This window comes from Felis catus, chromosome B4 (genome assembly GCF_018350175.1).
Source record: "Felis catus isolate Fca126 chromosome B4, F.catus_Fca126_mat1.0, whole genome shotgun sequence".
NCBI classification, from domain to species: domain Eukaryota; kingdom Metazoa; phylum Chordata; class Mammalia; order Carnivora; family Felidae; genus Felis; species Felis catus.
This window is the reverse complement of record NC_058374.1, coordinates 135,852,598-135,873,305: the sequence shown is the minus strand read 5'-3', so window position 1 is coordinate 135,873,305 and position 20,708 is coordinate 135,852,598. Positions and strand designations below refer to the sequence as shown.

The following is a 20,708-nucleotide window of genomic DNA, read 5'->3' as shown; positions in this document are numbered from 1 at the left end:
AGAGATGGAATAAATGGGAAACTTGGGCCTGGCGTAGACCAGCTTACACACCCCCAGCTGTATTTTTTTTCTTACCGGGGAGCTAAATGAGTTCCTTGAGTTAACTGCTGACAGGGGTTGGTTCCTTCTCCTGCCGTCGGGCACATTCTGTCTTTGCATGCTGCCGTTTCTTTTCTTCGCAGCCAAATCTAACCTGCAGACGTGAAAATGGGACTTGTGAGAAGAGGCGACCAAATTCGCTTCTCCGGACACTAATTGCTTCACGGCCGCCTGCCCCAGACTCCCACAATTAGCCTGTGGCTCGCTCCAAGGGCCCCCGGCCCTCCTCCTCGGTCAGTTCTTTCTTATTCCTCCCCGCAGCCGGACCCTGTGCGCTCGGCCCCTTCTGACGGCTGTCACTAGCCCCTGTGTTTTTATTTTTAGTGGATAGCGGAGGGCAAAAAGCTCCATTGTTTCCATAACCGAGCAGCCTCATGTTCGTATTGCGTTGTTTCCTATCTTGGAAGTCGTGTTCTGGAATTAAAAAATTGTGGCTTCCTCCTTATTGTGTATGCAGGACTCAAAGGGCTTCTGGTTAGAAGGGCTTTTAAGCTCCCGGCGCTTGAGTGATCGATCGCAAAGTGAATATACTTTTTGGATTACCTGTCGCCGTGAACATTAGAAAGGCAGCGTCCGGGTCCTTTCTGTTCTCCAGAAAGTGCCCTGCTGGCTCAGCCTGTGCCACACAGAGAAGCATATTTTCTTGTTAGGCTGTCACCTTGTACGATTTGTGTATTTCAGACACTTTCGGGTTATGCTTTCCTGTTTTTTGTTTTTTTTTTAAATATTTTTATTTATTTTTGAGACAGAGAGAGAGACAGAGTGTGAGCGGGGGAGGAGCAGAGAGAGAGAGGGAGGCACAGAGTCAGAAGCAGGCTCCAGGCTCCGAGCTGTCAGCACAGAACCCGATGTGGGGCTCGGACCCACAAATTGCAAGATCATGACCTGAGCTGGAGTCGGACGCTTAACCGACTGAGCCACCCAGGCGCCCCAATGTGCTTTCCTGTTTTTAGAAATCTCCCAAATATATACTATTTCCCTCAGACCTTAATGAGGTCCACAGGTTTTGCCCTTGCTGTTGTAATTCTGGGTAGCTCCTCAAACTCTTTTCCTTCTTCACACTAAGATATCTTACTGAATTCTAGATGAACTTTAAATGCTGTGTTTATGGAAAGTAACAGAGAGGTGTCATAACTTCAGACTGAAACATGTCTTGCAGGTCTGAGATTGATGCCCATAATAAAAATAAGCCTCCCCTCCCCCCCCCCCCCCTTTTTATACATCATTAGTCCTCTGTTTCGTCCCGCCACATAATTCTGCTATTCATTTGGTGGCATAAAGAGATGGGAACATGATATTTAGGGTTGCAGTGGCTCTTGCGGGCAGTATAGTCAGGCCCTTCTTTTTTTTTTTTTTTTTTTTTTTTTAAAGCAAAGGAATGAAGCCAGAGGCAATGCGACACGCCTTGTTGACTTGGCCAAGGTCACACAGCTTGTTGTTGGTAGCTTGTGGGCCACTGGCCTCTCTTCTCCCTGCTTTCTCCACACATTATCTCACGATTAATAGGACTTGTCAAGAATGGCTTTTCTCTTCCGATGAGGCTGTTTTCATTTGTCTCATTTTCAAGTATTCAGCTTTTTTGCAGCAATTTCCCAAAGCCAGCACCACCTGGTACAGGTCTACAGTGAATTACCTGAAGCCCAAAGTGAGCTGACATTTCTGTCTCTGAGAGAGATTTCTTCTTAAAACTAGAGTTCTCTATGGTATAAAGTTCTTGCTTCACCCCTAAACCAGGCCTGTTATAAGTGTTATAAGTATACCTCATTATATGATCACCTGCTAGCTGAGAAATCCAAACTTCTAAAAGTTTATTTATTTATTTTGAGAGAGGGAGGGAGGGGCAGGGAGAGGGAGAGAGAATCCCAAGCAGGCTCCCCGCTGTCAGCGCGAGCCTGATGCAGGGCTCGAACTCAGGAACTGTGAGATCATGACCTGAGCTGAAACCAAGAGTCAGACGCCTCCAACGACTGAGCCACCCAGGTGCCCCCAGAGATCCAAACTTAATAAGTTCACAAGAATACAAGAAACAGACAAAAGTACTTGGTTCTTTGAAAGCGGATTCTTGAGGATGTGGGGGAAAAAAAACAAAAAAACAAACCTCAAGCCTGGGGACATCTTGGTCCCTCTGAGGGAGTTACCGATGGCGCTAAGTCTGGACAGCCTAGGTTTTGGAATGTGGCAAACTTTAAAACAAAAGGTTATCATGTTAAAAAAAAAAAAAAGGATAACAATTTAATATATAACAGCGGAATTCACTCACAACTTTCCAGAATTAATTAAAACAGTCTCTCCTAAAAATGGAATTTGAATCCTGAAATTCAGGTATGCGAATTAGATGCAAATAGAGACCTACCGAGAGCAGTAGGTAACTAACTGTTCTTAGACCCTGATATGCTCCCTACCGAGAGCAGTAGGTAACTAACTGTTCTTAGACCCTGATATGCTCCCACTGTCCAAAGCCACCTCCAATCCCTTGTAGAGGCTCACAGAATAGTACTTATCTGTATTTTTTGAAGTATTTAAAAGTATATGCCTTCAAGAGTTTCTGAAACAAATATGCTGCAGGGAAATAGGCATTTTCTTCTTTTTTTCTTTTTTATTAAAAAATTTATTAAAAAACGTTTATGTATTTTTAGAGAGAGAGAGAGAGAGCAGGGGAGGAGCAGAGAGACAAGGAGACAGAATCCCAAGCAGGCTCCACACCAGCAGCATGGAGCCTGACGTGGGGCTCGAACCCACGAACCTTGAGATCGTGATCTGAGCCGAAATCAAGAGTCAGACGCTTCACCCCCTGAGCCTCCCAGGTGCCCCCAGAAACAGGCATTTTATAAATACTTTACTCGTATTTGGAATTGTGGTCAGTAACTTTATGCCTATTTTAATTTATAAACCCTAAGAGTGAGTAGGACACGTGAGCAGTGTTTTTACGCGGAGGTTTGGCACTGTGTTTCCCTCCTGTTCTGGCAGGCGCTTTTGTCATTATCCTTGAGAAGCTGCTGCTTTCAGTGGCAGAGCCAGGTGACCTCACCCAGGGGTTAAAGAAAGGGTGAGCAGGGAGTGGCTTGGTTCACTTCTCCCATAATTTAGTTCCCTTGGCTCCCCAGTTAGCATTTTACCTTTACTGTCATATTTTCGGTACATTGGTTTCCTTTTCTTCATATGTAATTGGCCTTCTTAATATATATGTGTGTATATTTGTAACTGTGTATGTAAATACATGTATCTGTAAATATATAATTTACATACCATTGCCCTAGTCAGTAGGTAGCTGGCATTCCTCCTTGCTCCTGGCTTCCGCTCACACTAGTGTGGACTCTGGTATACGTGAGAATTTAAAGATGTGAAACAGGTATGGTGCTGGCTTTGCTGCAGACCGAGGAGGGGTTGAGGATGGCCCCTGGGGCCGCTTTTGGCCCAGAAGCCTCTGAGACTTTGTGCTGCAGGCAGGCATGGTGCTTCCTCACTTCCGTCTCTGTCCGGGGCTTCTCTCCAGGACAGCTCTGAGTGGTCACCTTGGAAAACCTTTTTCCAGTATCCCAGCTAGATCATAGGTCCTAGAGCCAGGTAAAGAAGAGAGAAAGAAAGAGAGAGAGAGAGAGAGAGAGAGAGAGAGAGAGAGAGTGTGTGTGTGTGTGAGAGAGAGAGAGAGAGAGAGAGACAGTATGAGGGGAAATAATCATAGAAAACATGGACTGTGGATTTGAATGAATAAACGAGTTGCAATGGTCCCCTTTCCACAGAAGTTGCCTTTGAAGGCACTATAGTCCTGTGTCACCAGGCTGGTCTAAGTGCATTTGCATCTTGCATTCTGCCTGGGCACCCGGTGACAGACTGGGTGCTTATTTAATGTCTCCTCTAGCCCTGGGAATCTGGCCTCAGTTTTTTTCTCATTAGACTCTGTCATCAGTGAATCAAAAGAAGTGACTCTGTATGTGGACTCGTGAAGCATATCGTTCTATTTTTGGTTAACTTAAAGAGTCTCACGGAAAGTATCCTGAATATGAAATGTGTGCCAATGGCACACATATTATGGCCGTCATAATAGTAAGGGACTAAAATTTTCTTTTTTTTTTTTTTACCCCCCCATGAAGCCAGTGCAATGAATTTCCTACTCAGTCTTGTTTCCCACCAGGACTGTTCCACAGTGGAGTCCTTAAGGGGGATCAGGGGAGAATGATTTTGCCTATTTGACAAGATGTTGTTGGTGTAATTAATAGGCTAATAAAACGTTGACCTTCCCAACTTGGAATTCTGTCTTTGTGTTCAGTACCGGTAGGGCTAGTACAGCAAGATAAATGAGGCACAGGGCAGCTCGGGGACGACAAAGTGACCTCTTTATGGTTCTTTTCACTATGAACTGACACACAAAGAAAACATAGCACAGGGCACAGTGGTCCGATGACCTAGTATCTGTTGAGCTGGAAAGTGGAAGTGTTCTGGTAACTCACCGCCTGTGAGCCTGTTCCGTGCAGGCTCACTCAGGTCTGGCCTGCACTGTGCAGGGAGTGTGTCATATGCAGCAAGGCCCCGAGGCCGTGCAGAGAAGCAGCGGGGCCACTTGCTGGGGAGAAGTCTTTGCACGGTCGATGTTGAACTCCAAGCCTTACATTTCCTCCCAGGAGCAGCCAGTAGACCGCCGAGGCCGAAGAATGCGAGTGCGGGATGGTGGCTGCTGTCCCGGCGAGGCTCACGTAGACCGTGGTCACCCTGGCACCTGACTGCTTTCAGTGATGGCCGTGTGGCCGCCTGAGCGAGCTCCGTGCTTATTTCCAACTGTCCATTAGGGGACCACCCGGGGAGACAGGTCACCGGACTGCTGGGTGGCTGCTCCAGGTGATTGGCTGGTTTGTGCCCGCGTGCGTTCATACGTTCAGTTCACCCACTTGGCAGAGCCTCTCGTCCCGAGCGTGCCTCTCGTCTTGTGCTAGGGCCCTGGGGTGCGTGATGGTAGAGACTGAGTACTTGCCCCTGAAGAGCTCGCAGTCCGTTGGGCTAGAGACTTCCAAATGCCAGGGTGATGAATCTCCTTATAGACCTGGAGGGGCCTTATTCTACTGTGCGGGGTGGGGGAGGATGGGGAAAACTTCACAGTTTGTTGGTGGGTTTCAGAGAGAGGGGCCTGTCAGGCACACAAGGGAGCTGGAGGAAACAGTGTGTGCGGAGGCAGGGACATCAGAAGGCGTCTGCCGCACTTGGGTGTGACTCGGCTGGCCTGTGGCACACGTGTGGATGCCCTGCAGGCGCCTCTGACTTATCAGGCCCAAACCAGTTATTTTCATCCGAAACCAGTTCTTTCTTCTGAACCTTCTGTTTTCCTTTGCGGCATTACTTTCTACCTTGCCTCCAAAATTAGGCATTTTTAATCCCCGTTACCCTCCCTGCCCTGCCCCTCCCCCCTTCCTGGGGTAATCGTTCGCGAAGTCCTCTGTTCTTCCAGACCGTCCTCAGTCCTGCTCTCCTAACCTTTTCTCTTGCTTCCTCTCTAACCTGTAGAGCTGCACTGCGCTAAGCACACGTGGCTGTTTATACGAAAATGAATGAGTCGCTGTGATGAAGGGGACAGTTCCTCAGGTGTACTAGCTGCAGCTCACGTGTGCGGTGGCTGGTGGCTTGGGCGGCTCGGCTCTCAGAGGCTCCGTGGTCTGGGCTCCACTCTCCGTCGGAGGGAACTTTTCCTTCCCGGACCTTGACCAGGTCCCTCCCCGCCGCCTTCCAGAGGAGCCCAGATCCCTAGTGTGGCCTCCAAGGGGCCCAGCGTCTGGCACTGGTTTTGCCTCCTGGTATCGAGCTCTTCCCTCTTCTCCTCCCCCACCGCCCCTTTGATCCTGCCCCTTTGAAGGTACCGTTTTTACCTTCGAGTCTGCACCCTCTCCCTGCAGAACGTCATTCCCCGCCTGAGCGTTCCTCTGCAGCCCGCAGACCTAGCGCCTGCTCGCTCGCTCCCTCCCTCCCTGCCTTTCGTCTTCTGTTTGTGCTCCGGACAACTGGCGGTCACACGAGAGAGTACCCACGGTGCTGATCCTGCGGTTTGTCTCTCTCTCTGGCAGCCACCGTGGTTAGGCTTTGGGGACAGATAGACTTACTTGCAAAACCAACCCTTTACTTGCCAGGTGGCCTTGGGCACGAGATTTTAGCTTCCCTGAGTCTCATTTCTTCGTGGGTAAAGTAAGTGGTTCCTCCCTCGTGGTACATGAAAGCGAATGCTTAGAGCCCCCGGCCCTGCGCGTAGCTAGCTCGTCCGTGGCGGTGAGAGCCCTTGCTCTGGATGTCCTTCCGGTGCCCTTCAGCCCTGCTAAAACCACAGCGTCTACGAATAGTGATGCTTTGTTTCTTCTTTTCTCATTTTACTGAGTTTCCTTATTGCACTGGCCAGTGCCTCCAGCATAGTTCGATTAGAAGTGGTGATAAGAAGCAGCCTTTTCTTGTTCCTGTGCTTTCTGTTTGCTACAGTTCTGGTGAGGTGTTTTGTTTTGTTTTGTTTTGGTCTTTTGTTTCGATTGAGTTCCATCATGCCCTCCACCTCCATTTTCTCTCTCAGTTTAGAAATTAAATTCTCTGGGGCCTCCTGGGTGGCTCAGTTGGTTAAGCGTCCAACTTTGGCTCAGGTCATGATCTCATGGTTCATGAGTTTGAGCCCCGCATCGGGCTCTGTGCTTACGGCTCGGACCCTGGAGCCTGCTTTGGAGTCTGTGTCTCCCTCTCTCTCTGCCCCTCCCCTGCTTGTGTGTGCGTGTGTTCTCTCTCTCTCTCTCTCTCTCTCTCTCTCTCTCTCTCTCTCTGTCAAAAATAAATAAGTAGGGGCGCCTGGGTGGCGCAGTCGGTTAAGCGTCCGACTTCAGCCAGGTCACGATCTCGCAGTCCGTGAGTTCGAGCCCCGCGTCAGGCTCTGGGCTGATGGCTCAGAGCCTGGAGCCAGTTTCTGATTCTGTGTCTCCCTCTCTCTCTGCCCCTCCCCTGTTCATGCTCTGTCTCTCTCTGTCCCAAAAATAAATAAACGTTGAAAAAAAAATAAAAAAAAAATAAATAAGTAAACTTAAAAAAAGTCTCCTTCTGGAACTTTCTTAGATGTTAAGTTAGGCTTCACTGTTTTTTCCAAGTCTTTAATCTTTGTTTTATATTTTTTTTCTTTGTCTCTCTTTATTACCTCAGAAGGAAAGGTGACTTATCTACTTCTCTCTCTTTTCTTCCCTTCTTCCCTTCCCTTTTCTTTTCTTTTTTAATGTTCATTTTGTGGGGGGAGAGGGAGACACAGAATCGAAGCAGGCTCCAGGCTCTGAGCAGTCGGCACCGAGTCCAATGTGGGGCTCGAGCTCACGGACCGTGAGATCATGACCTGAGCCGAAGTCAGACGCTTAACCGACTGAGCCACCCAGGCGCCCCCTCCTTATATTTCTTCTTCAGATTTGCCTTTTTCGTGTCTTTGGGTTCCTTTATTATATTTTGGAGTGTAATAAAGTGATGCAGTTCTATTTTATTCAGCTTTTCAGTTTTTTCAGTGGGAAACTCATTAAGATATCTGGTTTGCCTTGCTGCTGAAAACAGAAGCCTGTCCTGTCATACTCTGTGTTTGTGCCAGAGCCTAGCACATTCCTTGACTCGTTCGTTCCAGACGTGTTTATTTTTGCTCCTGTTGTGCATTAGTGCTAAGGATGCAGGGGTGAAGTAGACCCAGTTCTCGTTCTTCAGGAACTTGCGTTCTTGTGGCTGGAGAGAGACAGTATATAAATACATAATTTGGCCTGGGAGCCTGAGTGTTATTTAAAAAATAAAGCCGAGTTTAGGGGCTGATGTGTCAGAGGAATGGGGACGGGTTAGGCTTTTTAAAAGAAGGTGATATGTGAGCAGATGTGTGATGATTTGAGGCAGCAAAACCTGTAGAGCCTGGAGGAGGGGTGTTCCTGGCAGAGAGGAAGAAGCAGGTGTGAAGGTAGGCCTAAGCCTGGTGCATTTGGAGGCCCACAGGAAGGTCATTGTAGCTGGAGGAGCCAGGCAGGGGTCGGGGTTGGAAGGAACTGACGCCGGAGCTGGAAGCCGGGACCAGTTTGCAGGGGACCTTGTAGGTCAGGGAGGGGAGTGTAGATCGGTGATTAGCATTTCCCGGCACGCTAAAAGACACGGCCGGCAGCTCTTGGCAAGTTGTAAGTTCGCTGGCTTGACCCAGGCTAGCCGAAGCAGAGATGGTGTGAGGTGACCACACCGTGGCCCTGTTTCAGGGTAGAGCTGAGAGATGGGGGGTGTGAGGGCAGGAGAGGCATCGGGGTGGCATGGAGGCATTTGTCTTAAGGAAGCAGCTGGCGTAGGTGATGGGGCTCTTTACTGAAGGAGGAAGACTGGGTAAGAGCCTGTCCGAGGGGGGAGGAGCCAGGGCTGAGTTTCGGGCGGTGTGTCGGAGAGGCCCGTGGGGTGCCGAGGAGTTGATGCTGAGCCAGTGCTTGGGGCTGTGCTGGAGTGGAGCTCAGGGGAGAGGTCTGTGCTGGGAAAGTGAAGGCAGGAAGCATCAGAGGGGCCGGGGCTTCAAGTCACAGAAGAGGAAAGGCAGTGTGGGCACTTGTGCTGAGCGAGCGTGAGTGACACCGGGCCAGTTATCGGTGACTTGAAGATAAGGGACATGGACTCCTTTACCAGAAATCTTGCGTTTCATGGTTACGGAAGTTACAGAAGGTGCCTCGGTGCTGCCTTATTTTCCTTTCGAATTTTCAAAAGAGACCCAACCAATATTCTTAGGGCAGAAAAATTAAGAAATACAGATATAGAAAAACAAAAACAAAAACAAAACCCACCTCCCAAACTCACACGTTCCACCGTCTGGAGGGGTGTGAATAAATGTTAGCATTCATTCAACTCTTTGCTCAAGTGTCTCCTTCTCAGGAAAACCTTCGCTGACCGCCATGCTGTCTACAGTAGATCCCAACACTCTGTCCCCTCCCCCCAACACCGCCTGCCACTGCGTTACCTCCTGGTCTGTCCGGAAGCGCTCTGGCCCCTGCAACGTCAGCGGGGACTGTCTCACCCCTTCACCCCGTGCCCCATGTGCTTTGCCTCCCCCTGCCTGGAGCCTCGTCGGCCTTCAGTACTCTTTGTTGAATGAAGCATGTCACGTTTTGGTACATAACCTTCTGGACTGTTTTTCTGGGTAATCACCTACTCTTAAACATGTGTGTGTATGTACATATGTTTATATACATATATATATTTTCAATGTTCATTTGTTTACCTTTGAGAGAGACAGTGTGAACGGGGGAGGGGCAGAGAGAGAGGGAGACATAGAATCTGAAGCAGGCTCCACCACACCAGCGCAAAAGCCCAACGTGGGGCTCGAACTCACAGACCGCGAGATCACGACCCGAGCCGAAGTCGGATGCACAACTGACTGAGCCACCCAGGTGCCCCTTAAACCCCAATTTTTAAATAAGCTAAAGTCATCAGCAATGTAGATGGCAGGTGCCACGGCACAGCCACCTGTGCCCTGGTGGGCGTTGGGTGCCCTCGCCAGTCTGTGTCCAGCCTCGGAGCCCATGCCTCGGTTGGAGTACCACATCCTCACTCTCACCTGGCCGCGGGCCTCCCCCTTCCTCTTCCAAATTGCTCTCCCGCCCACCCCTCCGCCGTCCTCTGGCCTCCGTCTTCTCTCCTCTGTGTCCCCGAATCAGGTGTGACCTTGTCTTCTCTTTCCGGCTGCACTACGAGCTCCTGGACTGCAGGGCTGGTCTGATTACGGACTCGCTTTGCTCCCTTCTCCCAGCCCCCAGCAAGGTTTCTTGGCACTCAGATAGTCCATGCTTTAAGAACAATAAAAAAAAAATTAAAAATTAAAAAATAAGTAAAAGAAAGTCCACGTTTTTAGAATATTGGGATGAACGTACATAAAATTATAAAAAATATCCTTGTTTTGATTTATAATCTTACTGAGTTTATCAGAATAAATTACATATTTTATGGAAAACGTTTAAAAAGTTGGCTATTTCTTGAGCCAGCCAGACCAACAAATGCTCTTTATTCAGGATAGGCTCTTTCTGCCTGCCTGCCTGCCTGCGTGCGTGCGTGCGTGCGTGCGTGCGTGAGAGAGAGAGAGACAGAGAGAGAGTGTGTGTGTGTGCACATATGAGCATAGATGTGTGCCTGGTAGTATAACTGAAGTTAAGGTAGTAAAGCATTTTCTTTAGGGCTTCTCAGATAATATTATATATGGTAATTAGGTATTTTGTCATAAATGGGAAGGTCATTAATTCTTCTCTGTAATCTGGTAACTGGAAATGTTTATTTGGCAGGTAGCATCGGGAAAAAAAAATATAGAAGAGGCTTAATATTACAGCTTTTTGTTTTGTGTTCCTGGAGTTTTCTGTAGCGTAACTAAGGAGCGAGCACATGAGTCCTGCTTTACGCGAGTGACATCTGCCATGCGGGCCAGAGAGCCCAGGAGGAGCTGGACCAGGGACAGGCAGGTAGAGTGAACACTTACTGAGTGCCTCGTAAATGCGGCACTCATATGTGAAGTGTCATTTAAGTGTCTCATAACTTCCCCATCAAGTAGGTTGGCCATGTTTGTCCCCACTTTACGTGTCCAGAGAATGAGGTTTAGGAGCTAAAAGTTGCACCTGTCACAGCTAGTTCAAGCCCTGCTCTTTCTCCCTGTCTGGTGGAGACTTTAGCTCTTTGTTTTGTGTTTGCTTGTAGCTCATTAGTTTCAGATTGCTGCTGGATAGGTTCCCTCTTCATTTTCCCAAACCACTGGAGAGTCCTTCGTATTATGTGAACTTTTTAAAAAATAAACTCACTGTCACGTTAGAACTCAGTTGTCAGCGTGTCATAGCGGCTCCAAGCTGGCCCTGTACCTTCTCTGTAACAGGCTGCTTTTTTTTTTTTTTTTAATTTTTTTTTTTAATGTTTATATTGAGAGACAGAGACAGAGCATGAGCAGGGAGGAGCAGAGAGAGAGAGGGAGACACAGAATCCAAAGCAGGATCCAGGCTCCAAGCTGCCAACACAGAGCCCGACGCGGGGCTCGAACCCACGAACTGTGAGATCGTGACCTGAGCCGAAGTCGGCCACTCAACCGACTGAGCCACCCAGGCGCCCCAGGAACAGACTGCTTTGACTCCGGCTGGTACATCTGAATGAAATGGAAGACTGTCTTGAGAAAGTGACACCATAGCCAAGTGCATAATACTTAAAAACCAAGTCCTTTTGTGGTTTGCATGACTTTGTTTTTTTTGTTTTGTTTTGTTTTGTTTTTAACTTCAAAGGCACATATTCACAGCACTGCTTGAGGAGTATTCGAGCAGCTTATTTCCTGACGGCTGTGACTGTGACGGGCTGTCACAGTGCTGTCTAGTCGGTGGTTTCCCGCCGACTCTCTTACCAGGATGGGCTCCTTTTTGTTGCGAGGAGAGGAGCCACACAGAGCAACACAAGTCAGTCTTCTTGCAGCGTAGGGAGCGACTCGTGCCGCCAGGCTGGATGGTGTGCCCCCCCCCCCCCCCCGGCACCCTGCCACTCTTCGGCAGTTCCCTCTCCCTTCCTAAAGTCACAGCCGCTTGCCAGGGCTTGGCCATCAGGGCCTGTGTGACCCTGGGCTGAAGTTTATCCCCTTCTCTTTGCCACCCAGGAGCCTCCATCCGGAATGCCCTTCCCTACTTGTCTAGCCGGTGAATTCCCCCTGGAACGTCAGCCCTGCGCACTCTGTGTGGACCCTCCTGTGTCCCCACGGCGCCGTGTGCAGAATTCTGTCCTAGTGCTTGGCCCTGTGGTGGAGGCAAGGCATCTCCCAAGCCCGTGAGGAGGAGGATGCCTCCGTGATTGCGCCTGGCGTCATTGACCGAGGCTGGCCCATAGTCACCCTCACTCTGGTAGCTGGCTGTCATCGAAGAGCACCCCCCACCCCCCACCCCCCGCTGGCACTGTGCCGGGTCTCAGACAGAGGCCATTTGATCCTCACAAGCTCGAAGGAGATTGGATTCCGTGTTACGAGAAACAGCATCCATCACAGACCTCTTAAGTATTTTGCCCGAGGTGACTGGGCCACGAAGAGGTCACGCCGGCGCGTCTTGTGAAGAATCCTAGATGCACGTTTCGGGAACCTTCTAGATTTATGCTTCCAGGGATGCCATGTGCTTCTCTCTCGCCATCCTTAGTTTCCAGGTGGGTGACTTTCGCCCTTCAGCCGGGGCCGCAGCCCCTGTAGGGGACAGGTGCTGCACTCGGGCTGACTTGGAGGGAGGGAAGACCGAGTGCCCCGCTCTGCGCGGGGAAAGGAGGCAGCGGGGAGCGGCCCACAGAGGCCCTTTGTGCCACAGGAAGTCCTCCTTCTGGAAGGGGCTGCCTCAAAGTGGAAGGGTTGAAAGCCGCCGAAGTGCTTGACCTGAGGCCACTCTGACTCATGCGTGTTGTTAATAATGCCCTTTGTTGGATCTTGGGAACCTGCTTTACAGACCTCGGAGGCCTCGTAACCGCTCTCAGCGGCCTGCGTGGCTCTTCCTCGCTCTCCCTATCTTGTCCGTCCTCGTTCAATGCTCCCATTTTCTTGCCTGAACAAAGGACAAGACCCATTCTATGTTTTTTCCTTCTGCTTTTGCCAGAAGACTCTTTCTGGCGTTCATCTGGGCCTACGTGTCTTTTCCTTTCTGGGGGTCACGTGTGTCTCTTGAGTTGGAAAACTTGCAGCTCAAGGAAGAAGAGACGGAGTTTTCGGGAAGTGTTGGATGTAGCTGGAGGGCCGGCTGCGGTGGCCCCGGGGGAGAGGGGCCGCACTCTCAGGGTCTCGGGGGGCGGAGGCGAGATGAAGGGGCCTGAATCGACGGCCCCGTTTCCTGGAACTTCGTCGCGCGCTGTCTCTCGCGTCTTTGGCCATCTGTCGCTCGTTGGGTCCCGCGGCTCGGGTGTGAGGACGCCCCGAAGAGAACGGGGAGGCGGCGGTGGCCATGAGCTGATGTGTCCTCACGTGCCCTCCGGCCCTGACCGCCAGCGGGACGTGCGAGGAGCCGCAGACTGGCAGGAGCGTGTGCGTGCGCGTGTAGAACACGGCTTGTGCGAGGGCATTCCGAGATTCTGTTGGAATAACGCCGCTCCAGTCCCCGGCACGCGGTTTCTCGTGTTGCGGCGTAGCTGGGGCTCTTTGCTGGGTGCACACGGTGGCAGATCAATGAGTGCTTGTTCTTCAGTGCCTTGAAGTGAGTCTTTGTTGAACGTGACTGCCTGGGCGGCCGGTCTAGAAAGCTTCCATTCGTGAGGCAGAAGCCACATCTGCTGAATGTGTTTAATCGTGGGTGACAGGGACTTTGTGGAGATTTGGGTGACCACAGGTCATAACCCCTTTCCACATTAAGAGCGGTAGCAAATCGGACCCGTGGAGACCTTGCCGTCTGGCCCACCTCCACCCCACACTGTGCAGAAGGGAGAAGGTGGCGTCCGGAGGGCATGAGTGGGCCGGGTCCACAAATGACTCTAGCCCCTTCCCCAGTCAGGTGATGCCACCTGAGGTCGGTGACTTGGTGGCTCAGCCTGTGTTTGACTGCGTGTGGGATGGGGCCTGCTGCAGACTTTCTGTGAGTGTGAGGGGCCGCATGGGGGGGGGGGGGGCACACAGCGTGCTTTTCCCCGTCACCAAGTCAGGAGCCAGGAGGGACCTGTGACGCGTTCCCCGCCCTGACACGTCCTTGGGCTTTATTATCTTTCTCCCTTCTTCACCCTCAGGCTGCCGCGGACTTGGGGCACTTGTGGTTTTGGAGGCCTCACCCTGGATTATATTAGATATGTCGCTGGATGCGCTCTAGTATGCACTCACCCTCAGTTCACACTTTTAGGCTCACACTACAGGTTGTCCGCTGTGGCTGAATGAGCACAGCGTGACTGGAACGCGGTGGAAGGGTGAGCTGGGGAGGGGCGGCGGTTGGGGCCGGGAGACCCCGCTGGCCACCTGACGAGTCTCGGAGGGATTCCAGGCGGAAGCGTAACCTCGTCTTCCGGAAGACATGTCCGGCACCGCGGCAGCCTCACGGAGGATGAGGGGAGGGGGGACCAGCCCCGTTGCCGTTAGCGATCTAGGCGGAAGAGGGTGGTGGCCTTACCGGAGGTGGCCATTGTCGGGGGGATGGTGAGGGAGGGGGGTTCAGGAGATGCCGAGGGCCTGGTGTCGTCAGGTCTTGGGCGCCGAGTATGTGCGGTGGGGTCAGGAGGGGCTCGGGTGTGGGAAGAAAAGGACTTTCTGGCTTGAGCGGCTGTGTGCGCGGTGGCACCGTTTCCCGATGCGGGAAACCCGAGGACCGGAGCGGTCTCGGGGAAGGCAGGAGGTGATTCGCAGGGACCGTGTGGTGACCCGGCGGAGGCGTCCGGAAGGCGGTCGGACGTGGGCGTCTGTCTGGACTTTTGGGCCGGAGCTGCAGATCGGGGGCCGTGAGGGGAAAAGGATGGCTCGACGGGTGGGAACAGAAGAGCTTGCTCAGGTAGAGCGTGTCGCTAGAGGGCAGGGCGTCGGAACCCTGGGGAGCCCCGGCCAGCATGCGGGGCCCGGGCGGAAGAGAGGGAGAGAGGCCAGAGGCGCGGCGCGGTGGACGCTGGGGCGTGACTGGGGGGCGGGAGCACGCGGTGGGGGGGGGGGGGGAGGGGGCGGCGAGAAGGCCCGAAGCCGCCCTGGGTTGGACTTGACGCCCGGGGGCCTGGGGAGTATCCGCCTCTGACACCGGGATGGTCTCGCCTTCTGGTCTGACCAGTTCTGTCAGAGACGGGAGAGGAAGCTGCGGGTGGACATTGGACCGGGCAGGGTGAGGACCGTGTAGGGTGAGGAAGGCGGGCTGTGAGGGCTGGGTGGGCGGAGTGAGGTTCCGCGTCCCGGGGGGCGGGGACGGGGCGGGGGGCGGCCTTCCACAGGGGTGTGTGTGGCGAGGCCAGCCTGTGGGCGCCGACGCCTCCGGGCGGCACAAGGAGCGGAGGGGCTCCTGACTGCCCGCTTGCCCGTGTTGTGCGAGAGGGAGGGGGGTGGCCCCGGAGGAGGCCGCAGGGGCCTCTGGGGAGGGCCGGGGAGAGCTGCCCCGAGACAGGGCGGTGAGGAGGACCCCCCCCACCCCCCCCCGAGGAGGTGTGGCTTTTCTGCAGCCCCCAGCGGGCCGCTGGGGGCTGGGGGGAGGCCCGGGTCAGCCTGCCTGACCGTGCGGGTTCCAGCGGTGTCTGTCCCGAGGGCCAGCCCGGACGAGGAGAGGGAGGAGGTGTGGACACGAGGAGGGTGTGTCTCACGAGGCGCGACTCAGTTGTTACCGCCCTGTGAATTGTGTTGAGTTTTTCCATGGATGTGAACGTCGGTCCAAAGGAAGAAGCGTGATCGTTCTAATCGCGGAGGGAGGTTCTGTGCTTACGGACAGGAATCTGTTAGACAGCAAACACTGAGTGTCCAGGTGTCCGAACGAGGACACCCTCATTCCGTGTCCACTGCTCTGCCGGGCACGTCGGCACCCGCAAAACCAGCCAGGCTGTCCAGCAGCCCCCCGGGGACCGACCCCGCCTCTCCCTCCGCGCATCGCCGACAGGTGGCCCGCCGGCCTCTCCAGGGACAGCACTTACTGAGGATTCCTTCCTGGTACTCGAGAGCTTGAAGTTCAGTGAGGTTTTCTTTGCGTAACGTCACGCACCCGTTCCCTTGAAACATGAATCCGGCTTCGTCACGTGAAGAATACGATTTCACCTCCCCCGATACAAATACGCGCGTCTGAAAACGTGCACGTTAAAGTTGTGTCCCAGAAATAAGGAGCACTCGACTCCATCACCACACGGTCTCCTCCTGCCCCTGTCAGCCCCGACTGGGCTATTCGTTGGTTGAGACGTTCAGTCACTTTGCAAACATTTGAGCATCTGCTTCACGATGAAGCCTCGGGGTCACAAAGGCGAAACACGCAACTCTTGCCTTTCAAGTTTATGTGTGATAAATGTCCCTGCGCGGTTTTCCTGCGCCTTTTCACTTGTACTCGGTTGTGAACCTAAGATGATTCACCTGCTTGTCCTTTAAAATGGCCGTGTGGTGTCCACTTTGTCAATTCACCGTTGTTTTCTCACTTTGTGAGCATTTGACTCGTCTCCAGTTTTTGCTGTTATAAATATCGCTGCGATGAACATTTTGTTCGAGTTATTTTTTTCTTTGACTTTATTTGCTTGGGGGCCTATTCCCCAGAGGCTGATAACTCCCTTGTTCTGGATTTCCAGATTTTTCCATGAAGCCTATCCGCAACGTTAGAGTACATTTGTATTTTCCTATAGCCCTACCCAAACTGGCATTGTTATTTTAGTTTTTCTTATTTTGGCAAGTTATTTCCATTTTTTAAGGAAGTCGTGGTGTTTTGTCCCCCCACACGGTCATTTGTTGTGTGAGATTTGGCCAGGTTATGCTGCAGTAGTAAGCCGAACCCCAAATATCAGGCTTCACGTAATAAGAATGTCTTACTTTCTCTGCATGTGCTTGTGGGGTGTCGGGGGTACAGTTCTACACAGTCAGTGGGAGCCAGGCCGATTCGGGAGGCTTCCCTGTCCTGCAGCTGCAGCATGATCCCCCTCAGTGGGTGACAGGTAGAAGTGAGGGGGCCGGGCGCCGTGAGCAGGCTTCTCCCTAGGAACGTAGCCTGGCTTAGCAGATGGCACTTCTGTGAGCATCCCTGTCTGTGCCCCGGCTGTCTTTTCTCCTGTGTGCTCATCTCTGACAACCTCTTTGTGCGGTGGAATAGGATCTTTGGTTCTTCGTGTCAGTCCTTAATATATGCTAGGCAGTAAGATTTTTATCAATTGCGTTGAATCCATTTTTCTTTCTTTGCTTTTCACGTCACATTTTGTTGTACAGAGGTTTAAGTAATTGCATAAGTTTTGGGCACTATATCTTGTTTAATGTTACAAATTTATCATTTTCTTCACTTTTTTTTTTTTAAGTTTTATTTATTTTGACAGAGAGCAAGCGAGCATGCGCACGTGAGTGGGGAGGGGACGGCAGGAGAGAGAGGGGGAATCCCAAGCAGGCTCCACGCTCAGTGCAGAGCCCGACTCGGGGTTTGATCCCATGAATTGGGAGATCATGACCTCAGGTGAAATGAAGAGTCAGATGCTTAACCGACTGAGCCACCCAGGCACCCGTTTTCTAAGTAAGCTCCACACCCAACATGGGGCTTGAACTCATGACCCTGAGATTAAGAGTCACACATTCCACCGAGTCAGCCAGGCGCCCCCTACAAGTTTATTGTTTTCTTAAAGCCAGAGAATAAGCTATTCCTTTGAGTTGCTTAAAATAGATTTTTATTTGCCTCTAGGTGACCCTTCACTTCCTCCAAAGTATATAATGTCAGGTGGTTTTAATCTAAGTTAACTTTGGTCCTTGGTGATACCTGTTTGTTCTGCAACATTAAGGAAATCTGTGCAACACCTCTTCATGATAAAAGCACTCAGCAAAGTAGGACTAGGAGGGGACTTTGGCCTGAGAAAGGGCATGAATGAAAACTCCTAGGGTTGGGAAATAGAAGACGGAAAGGACAAGGATGTCTGCTCTTTCTACTTCTGTTCACATTGCACCGTGGGTTCCACCTGGGGCAGTGAAGCAAGAAAAAAATAAAAGGCATATCAATTGGAAAGAAAAAAAAAATAAAATGATCTCTGTTTGCAGATGGCATGTCCTTGTATATGGAAAACCCTAAGGAGTTCATTAAAAAAATGTTAAAACTAATATCTGGGTTCAACAAGGTTGCAGGATATAAGATCAATGTGCAAAAATAATGGTATTGCCGTATGCTAGCAACGGATAATCCAAAGAAGTACAAGACTCATACACTGAAAACTAAAGAAAACGTTGTTGGAAAAAAGTTCAAGGTGACCTAAATAAATGGGAAGATCTCCCACATCCGTGGATTGGAAGACTTGATGTTGTTAAGGTGGCACCACTTCCCAGTCTCTACAGATTGAGTGCAGCCCCTACCAAAAAGCGCAGCTGCCTTTTGTTGTTGTTTTTGGTAGAAATTGACCAGCTGATTCTAGAATCCATACGGAAATGTAAGTTTCCTAGAGTAGTGAAAATGATTTTGAAAAAGTAGAACAGAAATGAAGCACTTACATTTCCTAACTTCAGAAGTTTCTACAAATCTACAGCATTTAAGGCAGTGTGGTATTGGCACGTAGGGTAGACATATAGATCAATGGGATAGAGTTGAGAGAACAGAGCGTAACTTTTTACGTTTATGGTCACTTGAGGGCACTAAGCCAGTTCAATGGGGAAAGAACAGTCTTTCAACAAATAGTGCTGGGACAACTTGATATCTACATGTGAAAGAATGAATTTGGGCTCTTACCTCCTACCAAATATAAAATTTAGCTCTAAATGAATCAGAAACCTCAATGGAAAAGCTAAATCTATAAAACTCTGAGTAGAAAGCAACACAAATCATCCTCGCTTTGGACTAGGCTGTGGTTTCCTAGATAGGACTCCAAAACACAGCAAGAGAAACAAATAGATAAATTGGATTTTATCAAAATTAAAGACTTTTGTGTTTCAAAGGGTGCTATCAGGACAGTGAAAAGGCAACCCGCAGAAGGGAAGAAAATATTTTCAATCCTATATCATATTTGCTAAAGGACTTGTACCTTTAGCAAAAGGTCATGTAAAGAACTCAGTTAAAACCCAGCGATGAAAAGACAAATAACCCGATTAAAAACTGGGCAAAGGATCTGAACAGACAGTTTTCCAGAAATGGTATACGAATAGTCAAAAAGCACATGAGAAGGTGTTTAACGTCATTAGTCATTAGGCAAATGCCCATTGAAACCACTGTGGGGTGTTACTTCCCACCCACTAGGATGGCTGTAACAGAAAAGACAGACAACAGCGAGTGCCGGTGAGGATGTGGAGAGATGGGACCTCAACTCAGGAGCAGCCGACTCTTGATTTCAGCTCAGGTCACGACCTCCTAGTTTGTGAATTTGAGCCCCGCATCAGGTGCGGAGGCTGCTTGGGATTCTCTCTCTCCCTCTCTCAATGCCTCTCCTGTGCTCACTCACTCTCTCTCTCTCCCTCTCAAAATAAGTAAACTCAATTAAAAAAAATTAAAAAAAAAAAAGAACTAACTTTCAAAAACAGCTCCTCAAAAAGTTAAATACAACTTTAACTGTGTGATATGACCCCGCATGTCCGCCCCCAGAATCTACCCGCGAGAAGTGAAGGTGTATATCCGCACAAAGAGTTGTGTGTAAATCCCCAGAGCAGCATTTATAGCAGCCCCAAAGTGGAAACGACCCAGAAGCGTCCATCCCCTTGGTCATGGGTAAACAAACTGTGCTCGATGCATAGAATGGAACAGTGGCGATCAAAAGAAATGAAGTACCGGTATGTGCTTCAGCGCGGATGAGTCTCGAAACCGTTGTGCTGAGCGAGGGAGGCCAGTCACAAAAGATCACACGCTGCCGGATCGCGTTGGTGTGAAATGTCCAGAATAGGCAAATCCGTAGAGACAGAAATTAGGTTCGGGTCGCCAGGGCCTGGAGGCGCGGGGACGGATGTGACTGCCAGAGGACGCAGAGTTTCTTTCGGGGTGATGCGATGTGCTAAAATCGTCCGTGGTGATAGACGCACAACTCTGAACACACTAGAAATCATCGGCTACGCTTTAAATGGGTGAGTTGTGTGCGAATTATATCTCCATGTAAAAAACATCAACATTTGGCTGTTAAAAAAAAATTGCAAAATTTCAACTGCTTAAACCGTTGTCCCTCCCACACACAACCCCTTCTGGCCCAATAATGTCACTCCTTTGTATGTTCTTGAGATGAGTTTGGGTGTCTCTCATTTATGTAAACGAGAGAATTATTTTAGGAGCCTCCTAAGTGGTGACTTCCAGGATTTAACACTGAGCCCCAAGGTGGGGGAGGAGGAGGCGGAGGCAGGGGTGCCGGCCTGAAGGGAACGGGCTACCCCCCTGTCCTCAGTGCAGGGCTCACCACTTCCGACCTCACCGGCTGAGCCCGCTGACTCGGCTTCTCCCTCCTCCCCGCCCTCCCACATCGGTTCAAGGAGGAGTGGATCTCGAGGAGCACGTGTGAAGAGTGCCCGCAGCCCGTAGGCCCTCTGCGCACCCCCTTTATTCTTCCACCAGGAGCCACTGTTAGTCAGCAAACGCATGTGGACCCTGTGCCGGGTGCAGCTTCTGAGTTTCAAGGTGAAGACACGGGCTTGCCCTGGGGCGGCATCCAGTCTGATGATTTATGGTGCGTGTTTTTCCTTTGTTGCATAGAAGATAAAAATCTGTTTTTGGAGTAAAATGCTGCCCGTGTTACGCGTCGTTAAGAAAGAATTTGAGTTTTTACGCCAGTTCTCTTTCTTTCCATTGAGCGTTCGCTTTGTGTGTTAGGCTGATCACCAGCGTCGCGCCCCCTTCCAGGGAGCTTCCCCGGGGCGGGCTGCACTCGGGCAAGGGCCAGGTTTAGAAACCTAGTAATTGGGTCTGGTGGGGCAGTCCCACATTCAGCACTTCAGCAAAGGCCTGGCGCGTGCAAATGCCACTAAAATGCAAGGTGTAAAATGTGTCAGGGGCTTTGTCTTACACGCCGTGATCTCGAGTACCCGGAGCATGGTGGGTCTCAAGCTCTGTTCTTTCGCGAGTGAG

The 20,708-nt window shown here is 50.9% G+C and overlaps 1 protein-coding gene and 1 long non-coding RNA gene across 3 annotated transcripts in view; one reads left to right on the top strand and one right to left on the bottom strand.

Annotated features, from left to right (window-relative positions):
- PACSIN2 (protein kinase C and casein kinase substrate in neurons 2) overlaps positions 1 to 20,708 on the top strand; it is a 135,874-nt gene that overhangs the window by 51,251 nt on the left and 63,915 nt on the right. The window lies entirely within an intron of this gene.
- LOC123386759 lies at positions 7,057 to 14,869 on the bottom strand. Its single transcript, XR_006601171.1, has 3 exons — positions 12,088 to 14,869; positions 9,650 to 9,878; positions 7,057 to 7,803 (listed from the first exon to the last, which is right to left on the bottom strand). It is a non-coding gene; the product is annotated as an uncharacterized LOC123386759 (long non-coding RNA).